Raw genomic sequence first — 20,230 nt, 5'->3', positions numbered from 1 at the left:
ATGGCCCCAGATGACTCCTCCAAAAGAAAGTTTCAGACCCACTCGTCTGTTCGCACACGGAAAACTGCATCCAGGCACGTAGCTTGCAGAAATTGCCCTTTGGGGAGGATAAATCATTAAGGCGGTGGTTTCCAAAATGGAGGCCTGGGACCAGAAGAGGTCCTTGAGAGGGGATCTACAACCTTCACTGTGAATATTCTGGAATTTGACAGACATGTAAAGGAAACTGAGTCCTAGCAAGTGACTTTCCTTTTTATTAAACATCTTTTTTTTTCATATACCTTTTGAACATGGGCAAAAAAATCAATCTGTTTAATATCAAAATTTGCATACCTAATTTAAATGTAGTCACTATCCCCTTTGTGCAGTTGTCCACTGTTCCCAGCACTCCTGCTATTTTCAGCATGCCCACTCAGAGTTATTAAAGCAGTGACACATCAACTTAAATGTCAATTTTGGAAAATGAGCCAGTCTTTTCTCTTAGATTTCTCCGGAAGTTATAATAGAGTCAAAACCATGTTACACACCTCCATGAAGGTCACCCTCCCCACCTGATGCTTTCTCCTCAGGCTTAGACAGTGCAGCTCTTACTCTGAATACTCTTTTTCTGTTTTACTGGATCACAGTCAGAAGCACAATCTGGTATCCTTTATAATGTTCTTCCTATATCCACGATCAACGTTGCAACTGACCAGTGTCATTGTCTGAGGATTCGATTAACATTAGCCAAGAAGTTAGCTAATGTCATTAAAAGCTATCCCTTGCAAACCAACACGAAGAACTTAAATTTGGATAAAAGCAAACCTGAATTTGAATTCAGGTTTACAGATTTAAGATTAAAAATGCTCCAAGAGACATCAGGAACAGATAAACAGTGAAGAAGTCTAATGATCAAAGTAGTGGATGAAGCCTAGCACTTTTTGTATGAAAGGTTTGCACCTTGTACGTTGCATCAGACCTTTCTTTAAGGGCAACCAGGCTGTTGTGGTTCTTGGCCTAACTAAAACCAAGGAAATGCGATGCTTATTAAAGAAAAACAGACACCAAACCAACTGGGAAATACTTTATGACATGAAGTGGGTGATTCCTGATGCAAAATCTCAACAGCCTTACATTAGCTTATCAGAAAGGCATAGGAACAACTAGTATATAGAGTAAATGAATAAAATAATGCTACAAAAGTTGAGCACAAATAGCGGCTGGATAAGTTATAAAGCAGGCAGCGTCATTGAATTCTATGTTGCGTATGGATAATGATATTTCCTCTCCCCACTGTCAGCACCAGCTGTCCTTGACTGGAACATACTCAGTCCAACATCCAATCTGTTATTGAAGCAAAGCACAGAAGTAATATGTGCTCCTGCCTTGAAGATTTGCCACAGATTCATCACTATATCATATTGAGTAGCAGCGCATATCTGCTGGGTGGGACGCATTTAGCTAAATGGTAATCTGTGGTGCAGCAGGCCCTGATAGGGAAAAGTGTGGGAACCACTGCAGTGAATCTCCAGCAGACATACTTTTAAACAGATTGTGAAAGTGTCCTTTCAGGAATGATACACCGGGGTGTGCTTGCATGCGGTTTCTTAAGTGTATCCTCGCAGCACAAAGGCCCACAGTTCCTACAGGACCCCCGGGTTCTAACTGGACATGCATGCTGACAGGGGAGAGATGGAGGAGGCGGGAGGAGCAGAGCAGGACAGCGGGTGTTGGGGGCAGAGTGGTCTCTTCTGATCCCCTACTTTGTTTTGGAACCACTCGAAAGCGCTTGCTTGAACAAATACACACTTCTCCAACCCACTAGCTTATTTAAGACACCTTCCCCCTTCCTCCCTCATCCCTCTATCCTCAGACCCCATAGAGGGCCTGTCACCGGCACTGTTTTTATTCTTTTTTCATAAGACTACTCTGTTTGTTTTCCAAAATAAAAGGCTCATTGAGTTGTGCGGTAAATGTGAGTATGTGTGTTGGTAGTCATTTTTGCTCTTGCTAGTAGAACCTTAATGACCTGAGTTTCACTTTGCCCAGCTGTCTCCACTCTGCATCAGCATTTAATCTGCACAAAGGCTACAAGACCACCCCAATGGGTCACACCGCAGAAGCACACACACACAAACGTACATATTTTGCTCACCAGGTAATTATGAATCGAGGGACAGAGCAGAACAGTCATCCTTTCCTCCCCCTCCTCCCATCCCTCCTCTGTCTTTACTTCACTGTTTCCCTAAGTCTATTCCCAAGGTTGAACACGGAAGCAATAAGTGTGTGCATGTGTGTGTGTGTGTGGGGTGGGGTGGTTCAAAGCGAACTTTGTGAATTATGAGGAGTACAGGAGGCTGCGCTGCAACTTAAACAGCTGAGTTAGCAGATGGGAGACAATGCACCTGAGGGAGACGGCGGGGAGAGAAATGAAGGCCTGGAGATCAAATCAAGACCTCGAGAATCTCATTCGAAGAGCAGAGGAAGTGCAACGCACAGGGTGATACGTAACTGCAAAACAAGACGCGTGGAGGGAGGTGGAAAAAAAACACAACTCGGTGATATTTGATGTCCTCCGGATATTGTTCTGAGCTGTTTTTATAAAGCCAAAGTGTGCTGTTGGGTTAAGTGTGCATCCACACTGCAAGAAACCCAAACCAATGTTATCAAAGCCAAAACATGCAGGCCAGAGGCCCTTAGCACACAGAGCAATGAAAATGCTCTCAGTGACACACCCTGTTAGTCTACAGGCCCTACAAAACTAGGTTGTTTCTTTTTATCTTCATTTATCTGAAAAATAACAGCTGTTCATTTTTGTTTTCTGTACTGTAAGTGCTATTAACAAAAAAGCATGCATATCAAATAACATGAGGCTAAATTAATGCTCCAGTGAGTCAATCGTGCCAACCTTAACCCATAGACGAGCCTGTCAGTCCAGACATAGAGCAAAGTTGTAAAGTTTAGCGGAGCAGGTAGCGTTAGTGCCAGTGTTGGGCAAGTTACTTTGAAAAAGTAATTAATTATAGTTACTAGTTACTTCCTCAAAAAAGTAATAGAGTTAGTAACTGAGTTACAAGATTCTAAAAGTAATTAATTACTTGAAAAGTAACTATTGCATTACTTAAAAAAAAAAAAAAAAAAAAACAAGCGTCTGGGGTCCAGGGTATAATTGGCCATTTTAACCACTTTTGATTTTTCCCTCAACATTTCACCTTTAAAAACTATTTACTTTGCCTTGCTTGGTATCTTGGTATTCTTTTCCGCACAACCTCACGCGTCTGAATTTACAGTTATGTTTTCATTTTGACATACTGTATTAACACAATTGATCTAAAATCAGACAAAAAACATCAAATTCGAGTAGAAAAAGGGATATTTTCACTGTAACAACCACAAACATGTTCATTGAATCATATTTCATAACCTTAAATGCAAATATAAATTGTGAATTTTAAAATCATATGCACAAGTTTTGCAAGGAACAAGTTATTTGCAACCAATGTCATGTCTATTATTTTTTGATTGGTTGACATGGTGCATTTTTCCACCAACACGAACGGACGTTTTTTTGTTTTGTTTTTTTATTATTTGCTCATAAGCAGAGAGTGCTTGCTTGCGCTGTCCTTAGCAAACGTGAATAAAATACTGCTTAAAGCTGTAGCGCCCGGATTACTTACAGCTACTTCTGTGCAACTGATATAAGCGACGGTTGGTCTGTTTGTTGAAAAATAGTAACGCAACCGCACCGCATTTTCTTGTTAGTAACGGTAACAGCGTTGTAACGATAGGAATAGTAATTAGTTAGATTACTCGTTACTGAAAAAAGTAACGCCGTTACTTGCAACGCTGTTATTCCCATCACTGGTTAGCGCAAATGCTCGGAGAGCAACAAAAAGCAGAGAAGCAAAAGGAAAAGTGAAAAACGAATCAGTAAATTTCAATGAAGAATTAAGTCCTCAACAGTTTGCCCATCTCCAGTGATTTGCTCAACAATAAAATAAAGCCCGACTGGAAACTGAATGCTGTTAGCATTAGTTAGCTGTCTTTATTCAGACATTAAGTGGGTAGATAAACCAAGGATGCTGTTTAGTAATTACCAATGGCCTACAGCTAAAAGGCTGTTTTAAACCTCTTCGTCTGCCCTTCTGTGAAGAGTTTGGATATTCTACTGTATCTGTGCCTGCGGCCCATAAGTGTATTCAGTTTGTAGGTGTGGTCATGAACTGTGATGCACTAAAATTTTGCCCTATGTCACCTCTGATGTGAACTTTAGAAACAAGGAGAAAGAACTGCTTAATCTAAAAGGGATAGGAGTAAGAGTTTAAACGCTCTTACCTGAGACCAACTCTAACACCTCAGCTGTGGCGGTGATGAGACAGCATACAGGGATGAGGTCCAGAGTACGGACAACAACTTGGTCTACAACACTTCTAAGACCAAAGAACTGAATGTTGACTTCGGGAAGTCCAACCTGCAGCCCAACTGCATAAATGGGGAGTGCGTGGAGAGGGTGTCCAGCTTCAGATTCCTGGGTTTGCACACAGACGACATTTCCAACGGAACTCCAATACATCAGAGGTCGTCAGGAAGGCCCAGCATGGTCTCAAATTTCTGTGGATCCTCAGGAAGAATTTACTGATATGGTTGCAGCTGGTTAAAAAGTTTGAACAAAGTCACAACATCCCAGGTAGAATATAGTTTTGGTTTTGTTATGTGGGGACATTTTGCAGCTTAAGTTACTTTAGTTGTTGTTTAGTAAGTGTTGAATAGTCATTTTAGAGTTTTACTTAAAATTGTCATGGAAAACAAAACCTTGGCTGGTTTTGTGCCTGCGTTTTACCTCTGTGTCGCAACTATTGCACTATAATGCTACTGCTTGCACCGCGTTTCAGCAGATTCGGACTATTAGGAAGTGTGACATCATTGACAGAGACTCATTGGAAAAGGATGAAAACTTGCCTTCATTTGCTTATACTTACAAATGCTGCTACCTGCAGTTTGCAAGCATCAATACAACAATGTTCAGTATTTTTTCTATATCGTTAGAAATATAATTATAGCTGATTTTGAAATATCATGATATGATTTGGAGGTTGTATCATCCATTCCTAGTGCCTCTTGGGAATGTTATGGCCACACATACATGCATGGAAATGACAAAAAGAGAGGAACAACCAGAGGGAAGTAACTTTACCATTAAGGGACTCTTCTTGGTCATCAGTCAGTGCATTCTGTTCTGTTTTGGATCATTTCAAAAACATTTGGCTTCTCTATCTCCAACCCAAACAGAGGCCATCAAGTCATATTTCATGGGGAACTAGCTCATACAGAGAATGTCCTCTCGGCTGTATTAGTTATTTCAGCAAGTGTCCAATAATGACATGTGTTTATGTTTAAGTTGCAAAGACCTCTAGCAGCTGTAGTTATGACTGTTCTTCCACCGGGAGTCGAAGAGGAGTGTCCCTGTTACGGATCCATGAAGTTCAATAGGAGGTGGGATAAGTCAGCGAAACATGGGAATTCATCAAAGAGACAACACTAGTTTGTTTTCTTTACTACAAATAATGACTGTTGGATATTCAAATTCAAATTCAAATTTTATTTGTCACACACACACAACCATACACAGTATGAAATGGGGGTGAAATGCTTGTAGCTATACAATGCCCGACCATTAAATGGCAGAAGAAAAGTTTTTCAATATTTACAATTTACAGTTTACTACAAAATTTACAAATTAACTTAGGAATTTACAGTAAATACTTGTATTTACTGTATTATAGGATACTTGTAACTATCATTTTTACTTAAGTTTATCAGTAGATAAAGTAAATACTTTATCTACTGATAAAGGTTTAGTAATCTTAACAGCGCTATTGTTGTAGTCCCACCCTAGCCAAGTCGTTTTTGTTACCATATTTCTAATGAAATCCTGGAAGGAAATATTTTAATCTTCCCACTTGGTCAATTGTTGACAACTGTTTTCTGCTAAGAATGTTATGAAAGCCCCTCACACCTCTATTCTCAGAGGCAGGGTGTCTGACTTTCTGGAGTGATTGGAAGCACAGTTTCAAGTTTACCGCGTCCCCGAGGATCCCATTCTCAACCAGATACAAGTAACACTCAAAGGCAGTGGTCAGACTGCCCTTAGGTTAGCCCAAGTTGAGATTTGTGTGGTGGAGGAAGTCTTGTGCAATGATGCTGCAGCAAAGAGAACACACTGTAGGCAAAATGGGGACTCTGTCTGTCTTCAGGACAGAGTGGTTTCGGGGAGCTGTAAATATTGTTGAGCTCTATGGATTCTTACGTGTAACAGCTGCTAAGTCTCTGGAAAGACATGCTGAAATATATTTTCTAAATTGCACGTGCTGAAAATGGACATCTTTATTGGGACTTGTGCAAGGGTGAAATTCCCAGGTGAGGAAAATAGTTTCATGTGCCCCTACAAAATTTCTGGTAAGTAATGCTGATGCTACTTTTATCTATTACATGTACACACATGAAATTTGGGACATACATGACATTCCAAGATGTACAGAAGGATCTTGGCACCATTTTCCAAAGCAAACAGAATGTATGTCATTTACTTTTACAGTTTCTAGTGCAGTAACAACACTTGCATCCTCTTTGATGAATCTTATCTCAAGAACAGCAAATAAGGTTTGCTGTCTTCCAGGACAATCTCAAGTGCATGGAAGAGATTCCAGTAGACAGGAAGTTATCTGAGCAGAGCTGGACAGGGCAGAGATGTCCTTAATCTATCAGCAGGACCAGTATCTGCTCCTTAATGGAGGTAGGATCAGGATGATCCTCCAAAGTGACCTCCAGCAGGTAACTGGTATGAATGTCGCTGACCAAACAATCAGAAACACACTTTATCAGGGTGGCCTAAGGGCCCAACATTGTCAAGTCCGGTGCTCAGTGCCCGGCACCGTGGAGCCCAGTTGGAATTGCCATAGAACACCAGAATTGGCAGGTCTACCTCTGGCACCCTGTTCCTTTCATAGATGAAAGCAAATCTGGAGAAGCCATGGAGAATGTTGTGCTGCCTGAAACATCGTTCAGTGTTTTGTGGCGGTAGTTTAGAGAGGCATATCCATAGAGGGACACACAGACCTCTGCAGGCCAGGCAACAGCACCTTGACTGCCATTAGGTATTGGCATTAAATCTTCGGAGCTACTGTCACACCCTACACTGGTGCAGTGGCTCCTGGGTTATTTCTGCCCCATATGGAGAGAGTATGCAGGCATTTCCTGGAAAAGAACTGATACCACTGACTGGCCTTCATGCATGCCTAATCTCAATCCAAAAGAACACCTCTGGGACATCTGGGAAGCAGGCAGGTTGCACCTCACACAGTCCAGAAGCTCGTTGAGTTCAGATCTGGGAGCAGGTCCAGTCCTCTGCAGGTCCATCATTTATATTTCCATCAAACAATGTTGCATCCTTTCATTCCTAACAGATTACACAACCCATATCTGTACAGATATCGACATGATTTCTTTCCTTCTTGAGGTGTGATATGTTTTCAAAGTGTTCCTTTAATCTTTTTGAGCAGTGTACATACAACACACACTGAAGAAAGTGCAAGATGATACGCAGCGGTTAATTTTTAATACATTTAGCCCAGTAAAATAAAAAGCCTTTATTACTTTTAAATTGCTATTTTGAGTGTCTGAACTTGAATCTTCATATTATTTTTTTGTTTGTGATTTACATGCCAGTTTTAAGGCATAGTTAAAGAACCACCCACTGACGGAAGGGTTGTGATCTACATTATCCTATGTAGATGAAATAAAATGCCTCTAAAGAATTAGAACTTTAAGACTCTTGGAAGCAGCAAAGTCTGCTAAGGTGTGAGTGTCAAGTAATATTTACCTGCTGTTTTACCCGTTCTACTCATTTCCATATTTTTATCTCGGACTCTCAGTGCAAAATAATCCTTACTTTTGGCTGGGTTTGTACTGCCTCCAAGCTGAAAGCAAGGCTGTGCGCGCTTTATTAAGTCATAACTTCATTAGTCATTAGTGAGCATGCCGGGCGGCACTGCTATAGCTCACCTGGTTGAGCAGCCAACTCATATGCTAAAGGCTACTAGAAGTTGTTGTGTTCAAGTCTGCTGCAGACCATTTCCTGTGTGTCATCCCTGCTCATCATCTGTACTGTTGTGTCAAACAAAGGCTAAAAAAGTCCTATTGCACATCATCGTGACTGTATGCAGCAAAACTTGAATGCCTTTCTAGGGAGGAAGCAGCTGGGTTGTATTTCACAGATTCACAAAATATCCTGAAGATGAGTCCAACACCATCAGATCATTTGCGGCCAAAGCCCAAATATCATTGCCCCAAAGATCAGCATTTCTTCCTGCAGTGTGAAATGGATTATTACTTTTTCTCTTGTGCTGTTTAAATAAAGATAATTACACCAAGCGAGGAACTTACTTAATGAAAAACAAATCCGACATTTCTCGCCGGCCACTAAATTAAGTTATTATGTAAGTGTTATCAAAAAAATTCCACACCATAAGATTCAACTGTGGAATTACTGTGAATTATTGACAGGCTACATGTGGTTCACAACACAATGGAGTTATGGCAGCATGTGTTTCACTCATACACACACACACAAATATGCACAGTGGGAAGGATGTATCAGTCCCCACAGTGTGATCAATTGGCGGTTCACAGCAGAGAATTGATGGACTCCATGTTGAATGGGGTGTGTGTGTTTGTGTGTGTGATAGAGCCATTATTGATATCATATGGCTGCCTGCGGCTCAAATCAATAGCTGTTTCTCTTCATAAAGTTGTTTTGACCGCATGTGCTATATGAAACCCAACCACACACCCACCGGGCCCGATTCTATACAGTCGTCACACACAGAGACAAAGCAGCCAGCGCTTATAAAAGCGTGGCATTTCTTCTTGAAGGGCAATTAAAGACCTCGGTGTGTTCCTAAACTGGCCCCTCAAAACACCACAAAGCATGCTTTCCATTATAACGCCATTCTTTTAGACATGTGATTCATGCAGGACTTATATGGCCCCGCGTTGAACAAGTTCAAATGTGCGTATAAGCCCCGCAGTCCTCTCTTGAGCTCTGACCTCTTGACCCCCCGATCACTCATTCATTCCTGATTGTATAAAGAACGGACTGTCAACTCCTTCCCTGCTTTGCTTTCTGTCATCCGCCTCTGCTCCCTGGTTAGTAAGTAGCCGGTGGGGGCTCCTTACACTTTGACACTCTGAAAGCCACATTCAGTCCAGTCACCTGAATCACACATGTGAACGCACACAGACCTCTCCTTGTCCCGTGTCAGCGGAAACCTCTCTTACCCCATGCAGTCACTTCTAATCACCTCGCTTTCAGCTGTGGAGAGGAAAGGGAAGAGAACGACGGAGAGAGGAATTAATAGGAAAAGAGAAAGAGGGAGAGAGAAGCTGTTACTAGTATTTGAACGTGTCGTGCGATTATAGATATTCCGTTTTTGCCTCTGCCGAGCCTGTTTCAATTGGAATAGTTTTAATAAGTTTACATATAATATGCACATATTTAGTTCTCTCCAGTGATTTTGTTTATTGTTATTTATTTTAAATAATGTAAGTGTCACAATGTTCTAAATTAGTAGTACTATACCAAACTTTATCCCTACTCATAAGGCAGCATATAAACCAATTATGTAGCAGACCAATAGGAAGCTAGACTCAGTGTCTAAGAGTGACTTATTGTCATGTGAAAAAGAAAATACACCCTCTGGACTGGATGTGATAGTCCTGTTAGATGACCCCATTTTTGGTCAAGCTTTAGCTTTTGAGAGGTGGCCTATGAGTCCTGTACAGTGGAGTTCATGATTAACTCAATGGCTGCATGGTGCCCAAGCCCTTTTTCTGCAAAGCAAGCCCAAATGATCACCCTGCCACCACCGTGCTTGACAGTTGGTAGGAGGTGTTTGTGCATTATAGCCAAACCTCGTTGCCTGGTCTGATCTCTCCAAAGGACATTGTTCCACGAGTCTTGCAGTTTGTTCAGATGCAACTTTATAAACCTAAGCTCTTCTGCTATGTTCTTTATAGAGAGAAAAGGCTTTTTCCTGCAACCTTTCCAAACAAGCCATACTTGTTCATCCATTTTTTATTTGTATTGTCATGAAGTATACAATTTAACATGCTGACTGAGGACTGTAGAGTCAGAGATGGAGCTCTTGGGTTTTTTGCAGTTTCTCTGAGGATTGCGCAGTCTGACCTTGGGTTGAATTTGCTCAGACATCATTCCATGGAAGATTGGCAGCTAAATGTTTTTCACGAACGATAAACTTTTGATGAACGATAAAGTTTCTGGTCTTAGAAAGGTCTTAAAACCCTTCCTGCATTGATGGGAAAAAACATTTGCTTCAATAAGATCATCGATGATGTATTTCTTCCATGAAATTGTATTAACACACACCTGAATGCTCCAGACCAGCAAACTGCCAAAACCTCTGATTTTATAGAGGTGATCACACTTGCTGATGATCAACTAATTAAATGCATTTGATTAGCAGCACCTGGCTGCTACTTACCATCTAATGTAAGCTGTCATTGTATGCTTAGTTTTTTTATACCCTGCTCCTGCCTTTTTCCCACTCCCTCCCATCATACCAAGTTTGAAACGCTATCTACCATATTGAATAAAGAAATACCAGAATTTTTTTTTAAATAAAATCCCATCTAATACAGCTTAGAATTTTTTGACTTTTGAAAGGTTAAGTTCAATTCAATTCAATTCAATTTTATTTATATAGTGCCCAATCACAACAAAAGTCACCTCAAGGCGCTTCATCGGTACAGAGAAAAACCCAACAATCATATGACCCCCTATGAGCAAGCACTTTGGCGACAGTGGGAAGGAAAAACTCCCTTTTAACAGGAAGAAACCTCCGACAGAACCAGGCTCAGAGAGGGGCAGGGACATCTGCTGCGACCGGTTGGGGTGAGAGAAGGAAGACAGGATAAAAGACATGCTGTGGAAGAGAGACAGAGGTTAATAACAGATATGATTCGATGCAGAGAGGTCTATTAATACATAGTGAGTGAGAAAGGAAAAACTCCCCGGCAGCCTACGTCTATTGCAGCGTAGCTAAGGGAGGATTCAGGGTCACCTGGTCCAGCCCTAACTAAATGCTTTAGCAAAAAGGAAAGTTTTAAGCCTAATCTTAAAAGTAGAGATAGTGTCTGTCTCCCGAATCCAAACTGGAAGCTGGTTCCACAGAAGAGGGGCCTGAAAACTGAAGGCTCTCCCTCCCATTCTACTTTTAAATACTCTAGGAACAACAAGTAGGCCTGCAGAGCAAGAGCGAAGTGCTCTAATAGGGTGATATGGTACTACAAGGTAATTAAGATAAGATGGGGCCTGATTATTTAAGACCATGTATGTGAGGAGCAGGATTTTGAATTCAATTCTGGATTTAACAGGAAGCCAAGGAAGGGAAGCCAAAACAGGAGAAATATGCTCTCTCTTTCTAGTCCCTGTCAGGACTCTTGCTGCAGCATTTTGGATTAACTGAAGGCTTTTCAGTGAGTTTTTAGGACATCCTGATAATAATGAATTACAGTAGTCCAGCCTGGAAGTAATGAATGCATGAACTAGTTTTTCAGCGTCACTCTGAGACAGGATATTTCTAATTTTAGAGATGTTGCGCAAATGGAAGAAAGCAGTCTTACATATTTGTTTAATATGTGCGTTGAAGGACATATCCTGGTCAAAAATGACTCCAAGGTTCCTCACAGCGTTACTGGAGGCCAAGGTAATGCCATCCAGGGTAAGAATCTGGTTAGATACCATATTTCTAAGATTTTCAGGGCCGAGTACAATAACCTCAGTTTTATCTGAATTAAGAAGCAGAAAGTTAGCGGCCATCCAGGTCTTTATGTCTTTAAGACATTCCTGCAGTTTAACTAATTGGTGTGTGTTATCTGGCTTCAAGGACAGATAGAGCTGGGTGTCATCGGCATAGCAGTGAAAATGTATGCTATGTCTTCTAATGATGCTGCCTAAGGGAAGCATGTATAATGTAAACAGAATTGGTCCTAGCACTGAACCCTGTGGAACTCCATAATTAACCTCAGTGTGGAAGAGGACTCTCCATTTACATGCACAAATTGGAGTCTATTAGATAGATATGATACAAACCACTGCAGTGCGGTACCTGTAATACCTACAGCATGGTCTAATCGCTCTAATAGGATATTATGGTCGACAGTATCGAACGCTGCACTGAGGTCTAGCAGGACAAGCACAGAGATGAGTCCACTGTCAGAGGCCATAAGAAGATCATTTGTAACCTTCACTAAAGCGGTTTCTGTGCTGTGATGAGCTCTGAAACCTGACTGAAACTCTTCAAATAAGCCATTCCTCTGCAGATGATCTGTTAGCTGTTTGACAACTACTCTTTCAAGGATTTTTGATATGAAAGGAAGGTTGGAGATTGGCCTATAATTAGCTAAGACTGCTGGGTCTAGAGATGGCTTTTTGAGTAAAGGTTTAACTACAGCTAGCTTGAAGGCCTGTGGTACATAGCCGATCATTAGAGATAGGTTGATCATATTTAAGATCGAAGAATTAATTAATGGCAGGACTTCTTTGAGCAGTTTTGTAGGAATGGGGTCTAAAAGACACGTTGATGGTTTGGAGGAAGTAATTATTGAAGTTAACTCAGAAAGATCAATTGGAGAAAAAGAGTCTAACTTAACATCAATGGTACTAAAAGTAGCTGTAGATAATATTACATCTGTGGGACGATTATTGGTAATTTTTTCTCGAATGATAAGAATTTTATAGGTGAAGAAGTTCATGAAGTCATTAATAGTTAGCGTTAAAGGGATGGTTGGCTCTGACTTTTTGTCAGCCTGGCTGAAGAGAAACCTGGGGTTGTTCTTATTTTCTTCAATCAGTGACGAATAGTAAGATGTTCTGTTAAGTGAAGACATCAATTCCTCATCAATTAAGGCCATACTTTTAAATTAATTACTTCAGTGCTTATGAAACTTTTTAAGGATTTGTGGTTATCTTGTTAACTTAGTAAAATATAGAAAATTTAGTAGAAACTTAGCTGTAGATGTAACCCAGCACTATGTCATAACTTATCTTTTTTTGATACTTAACCAGAAGTCAATCTTTTTTTTTCAACTGGAGTTTTCTCTAAAACTTTATATATTTTATTTCAAATCATTGAAATACTTTAATAAAAAGCATTGCTTTTTTAAACTAAAACACGTATGCACTGTATATATAAGAAGATATGGAGTGACACTTTAAACTGGTATTAAAACAAAGGATAAATATAAAATCAAACATAAGCATCAAACTGGGTTTATAGAGACGTAATTCAACATCTCATAATACAAACACGTTCACAACAACAGCCATCCATTTGATGTATGGTCCATGTATTAATCCAGTCTGTAGCCAACAAATGTAAAGAAAAGATTAAACCGATATTTACATAGCTTGTTTTAGACGTTTAGAGTTTATTTCTGTTTCAGAGCTACGGCAGATACGCGGTTACTGCGAAAAGCAGTGCAGCCAGTTTTACTCCCTCTGATTGTCAAAACCAAAGCTGATGCTTCTCTCAAGAGAAACATGGAAAATCAAGATTTTCTGTAGTTGTGTCAACATGCAGTATTTATCTTTTTGTACGGAGTAAAACACAGCACCTGGCAAATACTCCTTCTGTTGCTTGAAGATGAGCGGCCACAAATTACAAAACTGAGACTGAAGCTTACATTGTTTATCAATAAGTCAATGTAAATTGTTAGTTGCAGCCCTGAAAGAGGTCAAAGTGATGTGTTTTTCTGAGTGACATTTTAGGAAAGTGCATTTGGACTTCAGGTTTATATATAATCCATATCTGGTGTTGCATTATTTTATGACACTGCTATTGTTCATATAGAGATGGGGAGTACTGCATCCATCGCTTGAGAACAAACTGTTTATGGATATGAAAATGTATCAGATTGACACTAATATGATCCATGGATATATTTCATCCTGCAGGCTTTGTGTTGAGTTTGTTCAGATGAGACTGCAGAGTTACAGTAAGCTAATAAAATGCCACTGAATTCAACTGAACTGACAAAGAAAGAAAGAAAGAAAGAAAGAAAGAAAGAAAGAAAGAAAGAAAGAAAGAAAGAAAGAAAGATCTATGAGGACAGAGGGAGAAACATCTGGCAGAAACATTAGACCCCTGCAGACCCATCACTTGGCCAAAGCCAAGAGACAAATAACTCTACGTCAAACACAAAACACACAACACTCATTTTATTTCTTTTTTACCAAAGACTGTTGTCCACACAACATACCTCGTATACTGGTTTAACACATAAACAGCGATATTTGTGCAATCAGCGGGTATCCCTTTTCATCTGTGGTGGACGGTCCCCTCCCCTCCCGTCAGCAGCTACAGCTATGCACTGTGCAAACATGGCGCTGAAAAGCCATCCATCACCTCCTGCCGCCAACCCCCCCCCCAAATTTCAAAACTCTCTTTCCTGTAGTTATGATTGGAACGAAGCGGAGAATTCCTGAGGAGGGAACAGCAAGACAGGAGAATGTAGAGTTTAATTTGAAATGGGGGGGGGGGGGGGGGGGGGGGTCAAGGATAGCATGAAGGTGGAATTTTTGTTGAGCAATAGAGGTGGTCGAAGTGTTTCTGTGCCGTCTTTCAGTTCTTATTTGACCTGTTCTCTTTTTTATCATCTGTTTCTGTCATATTTCTAGAATTGTTTCTAGGTTTTTTTCTTCATGCACCACTGAATCTTATGAATGCACTCCTAATGATTCAACAGTTCATCCAATAGCAGCAATTTAGCTCTTCATCCATCACAGGTACTCCGACAGTGATAAAGGATGAGATGTCTGTCACTGTGGCTGCCAAGACCAAACTCTGGTTGAGCTTGATTGATCTATCTCGCTGTGGGCAGGATAGGGAAAATATGTAGTTTGCACACAGGAACCTGTCAAACCAGAGCAACCCAGGGGCAAAACAGGTAACACATTCGAACTGGCATCCGAGCCCCAGGGCTACGGCGACCCCAGCCCCCTGACAGCCAGTGACAATGGCACAACCAGATGCCTGACAAGAGGAAAGCTGCCATAGTGCAGGTTTTTATTTAATGAGCTTTGAATTCAGTCTATTTAAACTCAGTCTATTCTATTTAGTAGTACAAATGAAGTATGTATGTTTCACTGTGTAGTAAAATAGTCTCAGTTCTCTTTGCTGTTAGCATAGCTCTGCAGGCATGTTTCTCAGTTTGATCCTGATTAAAATACTATAAAAATAAGACACATTATTTACACATAACTTCATTGGCACACCTGTCCAAATGTTCATTAATGCAAATATCTAATTAGCCAATCAGATAGCAGCAATTTAGTGGATTTAGGCATGATCAAGGCAACCTGCTGAATTGGCATGGTTATTGTTGCCAGGTCTGAGTAATGCCTGACACCTGCTGAGTCTGAAACTGCTGATCTACCTGGATTTTCCCACACTGCCATCTCCTTGATTTATAGAGAATGGTTGAAAAAATATTAAGTACCTGCATTAAGCTAATAGAAAGGCAAAAGAAACTAGAACTCTTTAGGGTACCTCTTCTGAATATCAATGTATCCAGAAGAGCATCTCTGACTGTACAACACATTGAAACGTCAGATTAATGGACAACAACAGCTAAAGTCTACACCAGGTCTTACTTCTGTCATTCAGAGGCTATAATTCACACAGGCTTACCAAAACGGGAGAACAGAAGCTCCCATCCCTACTGATGAGGGTCAGTTTCTGATAAGTCTCAATTTCTGCTGCAACATTCAGATGGAAGAGTCAGAATTTGGCAAAGAAAGCATGAAAGCATGGATCCAGCCTGCTTTGCATTTGGGTCATAGTCTACCACAGCCTTGTTGCAGACTATGTCCATCCCTTTATGGCCTTTATGATTACAGCATATAATTTTATTTATTTATTTTACATTCCTAAACAGAAAATTTGATTTCATGGGAGAAGGTCTACTTGTTTTTTTAAGGACTGTTTATAAAGTTATTTCTGTTTCACCATAAAAGCCACAGAATATATATAAGGAGAACAAGACAGGAGCACCACAAGGTGAGACAGAAAAAAATGCCATTATTGGGTTTTCAGGTATTATCAGCTTCCTTGACCTCTGTTTGCTTATAAACTGCATTTAACTGATGTTAGCCTGATGAGCTGTTAGCTCTCCTTCTATCAGAATGTATGGTTCTGCCAACACACTGCTGCAGCGTGACATACTAAACATACAACATCACAGAATTTCATAATTGGCCCATTATCAGACTGGGATCCAATAAATATCACTGGTGAACTTGTGTATGAATGTACTGTAATGAACTTTTAATGTTTTACTATCATCAGGTCAACTGTCCAGTACTTGTATTATGAAAAATGACTCCAAAACCTCCCTATTAATGACTAATGACATCTCTGTTACCCTCAAATGTACCTTTAGGACCAATTAGCAAATGTCAGCAGCCTCACAAGCTACAAGAAATGCTGTCTCCATATATCTAAAAGACCTGAATTACTGATTTAAAAAACACTACATGTCCATTAAATCCACAAAATCTAGAAGAATATTGTATTTCTTGCAGGTCTCGATAATTGTCATGAGTGGTTATGACTTATTTCATTGATTGTTTTTTTTAGCCGCAGGAGACTCCTGGCTAGCTTTCATAGCAAAGCCCAGCCTCAAAAGGAACTTAACCTTTAAAATGTGTACATCTAACCTAACCTGGGGAATACTTGGTAGTATTTAACTTTCCCCCAATCAGTAAAACAGACCCAAAGGGAAAAAGCCATGTGGCCGACCTTGAGGCCAGACTGTATTGCATATCCTTAAAAAACAAGTGAAATCTATTCGTCTCCATGTCTGGGGACCATGCTCAACAACCACACCATAACTTAGCAACAGGAACGGTGCAACACATAAGAAGCCTTGCAGGATATGCGTTTAGCAGCGCTCTCCAGTCTGAACGGCAGCCATTGCGGACAGGCTATCCATCCTGTGTTTGCGGAGGCTGCATTAGTGCGCTAAGACAAGGTTGCTATCACATTCCCCGCAGTCAAGTCCCACTGTGAGCGTCCAGGGCTAGGGGAGGACAGCTGCCAAAGCTTCTCATCCAGCGGCTGCTCGTGTGTCCCGGGCCACGCATGACGGAATTGCACGGTTGTTGTAAAGAGTCTGAGTCAGACTGAGTTACCAGGCTGAAAGGCATTCCCTGTAAAATCACAGCGGGCCTTTGGCTTTTTCAGAGAAGTAGTGTGTGTGTGTGTGTGTGTCTGTGTGTGTCTCTGGAGGTTCAGAGGTGGAAGGGATGATATAGTATATGTGTGTCTTGTGCATTCATCCATGCGTGCCTGTATATGTGAAAGGCAGAGTGGGAGTTTTTAGTGAACACACAAACTTTGTCTGACGTACACACACCTACATCCACTATCTCTCATGCCCGGGCCCCTCCTGACAGATCCGACCTGGCACTTTGGATTTAAGAGTTCTTCAAAACAGAGGATGACTTAACAGGTTGCGGCACTAGAGGATGACCTAAAAAAGCATTAAACATAAAACACGGGCTTTCAAGGCCTCGCGCTTTCTCGTTCTTGTCCATTTCTACGGCCCTCTTGCTCCCTTATTTCTGCCTCTTCTCTTCTGCAGCTTAATGAGGTGAGGAAAAGTCAGAATGTGTGTAAGTGTGTGTGTTGGCTGTATGCATGTAAGGTGAAATACGGCGGCAAAGTGCTTGTTATGACAGGGTAACGAGTGAGACAGGCCAGAAGCAACTGGTCGTGGAGAAAAACGAAACACACGCACGCCGCGGCAATGACACAAACCTATGGCGCATGACAGATTTGAATCACATTTTCACACATAGTAACAGCAATAAAGAAACACGAACACAGAGTGGGTGAGTTTTTCTAATGAGCAAGCCAATACTCTGACTCTGAACCCAAACTCGGAGTGAAATATGTTACTGAGCTTTCCAGAAGGAATAAAACACAGAAAGTTCACCCAAAAAGGGTACAGAAGAAATGCACCCGTGCAGCCAAAAGTCGAAGTGAAGAAAGTGAATTGTAAATTGTGTCGCTGACCGCATAATAAGGATGGGTTTGGGCGCACACATCGGCGCCCGGGCTGCCTTGTAAAAATCTGCTAATTTTGAGCGACAAGCAGTTCAACACACGCTAACTGAACTGTGAGTCGGCACTCAATATCAATTAGAAGAAACCCTGAACAGGGGCAAATAAAGACGTCCACGTGAAAGGCATCGACAGAAAACTCCACTGACTCATTAGAGGCCCCCGTGGACTGTGGCTACTCGATGATCCAAAATGCGCACAGGGCAAAGTCAGTGGCTTAATGAGACTTGAAGGATAAATAAACTCCCACTGCGGTGACACAGGACAGACCAGCCTGACCGCTGCTTTGGTTCTTCTTTTAGCGTGAAGCTCATTGTGAGGCGAGGAGCCCGACATATAAACCATCCGTCGTCAAGCGTAATGGCTTCCTGCTCATCACACAGCAGCATAAAGACCATAATGTACGCTCAAGATCTGGTAACCATGACACTTAGAGGAGATAGTCATATGTGCTGGAATATTGTCTATGTTCTGCCATCTGCTCACACACATACACACTCACTTCAAAAGTCATTGGTTCTGACGGGGTGGACGTGAGTTAGGATGAGACTAGGCAGAGTAGCCGGCTCTCCCGTTCAGAGAGCAGTGGAGGAATGTCAGGCTAAATAAACACAGTGTCTGCGGGAGAACTGCGGCAGCCCTCCCGAACTCCCCTACATCATTCCCCACGGCGATGGAGAAGGGAAGGGCGGAGGGCGGCACAGAAAGGTACTTAACACTAAACAGCACTTCACAAGAGCGCATATATGTCAGGGAACACGTAGACACACAAGGGGGTTGAGTGATATAGGCTCGAGGGCAGGTAGCTGTGTATGCAGACTGAAAAGGTGATAAATGCTGTATTCTTAAAAATGAACAAATCACTTTTTTTCATTCTACTTTTGGGAGAATAACTGTGTTTTTAAATTGTTGTGAAATGTTTCATGGATACTTACACTAACATAACCATATATATAACCAGGGTGTGTGAGTTATAATGTGTCTGTTACTAAAGTACACACGTCTATCTGTATGCACCTGAGCTGAACTGTGACCAAGTGACCTGTTTTTTGTTTTCATTTTAGATGCTTCAACCATTTATTTGATGCATTCTATACTTTTATTTTTTTCCCAAAATTGTTGCACAACGTTTACATGTTGTCTTCATTAGCATGGGCATTGTGTTTTACTGCTGTTGCACATCTATTCTACTAACAAGGATCTTTGCAGGGAGAAAAATATTTTTTAAAAAACAAAACATTAAAAGAAAAGAAAATGTAAACCAGAAAAAGAGAATATATAGATGAGTCATTCCTGGACTGTTGCTCATTGGGGGCAGGGATAGCTCAGTAGGTAAAGTGGTCACCCCATGATCGGAAGGTCGGCGGTTCGAATCCACTTAACGGCTACCCTGAGGTACCCCTGAGCAAGGTACCGTCCCTACACACTGCTCCCCGGGCGCCTGCTTAGTGGGCTGCCCACTGCTTCACTGAGTGAATGGGTCAAATGCAGAGAAAAACAAGTAATTTCCCCATGGGGATCAATAAAGTATCCATTATTATTATTATTATTATTATTATCTGAAACCGGTCACAGCAGATGGCTGTCTGGTCCTACTGGAGGTTTCTTCCTGTTAAGGGAAGTTTTTAATTCCCACTGTCGCCAAGCACTTGCTCATCTAATTGTTGGAGTTTTCTCTGTATTATTGTAAGGTCTTTACCTTCTACCTTATAATATAAGGTGCCTTGAGCCTTATATGTCTATATAATTACAATAAATTGAACTCCAATTCCTATATGACCAAGAGTAGAAACTACATGAGAAAACCTAAGCCCTAAAAGAAAACCATAGGCTTTTTTTCTGATCTGATCCTCTCTAAGTTGCATTGTTTGTTTTTTGGAGGCGACAGGTGGCAAGTGAGCTGAATTTTTCTTTTAAAAACACAACCAAACAGGTCAAGTAAGACAATAACGCTGCTGAGGTCAGTGATATAATTTTACACATAACTGTGTCATGCACATGCAAGACTTGCACATGCCGTGTTATCATCAAAATTAAAAGAGAAGTAT

This window comes from Astatotilapia calliptera, chromosome 14 (assembly GCF_964374335.1).
Source record: "Astatotilapia calliptera chromosome 14, fAstCal68.1, whole genome shotgun sequence".
Classification (NCBI taxonomy): Eukaryota; Metazoa; Chordata; class Actinopteri; order Cichliformes; family Cichlidae; genus Astatotilapia; species Astatotilapia calliptera.
The sequence above is the reverse complement of the archived record's forward strand: the minus strand, read 5'-3'. Positions refer to the sequence as shown.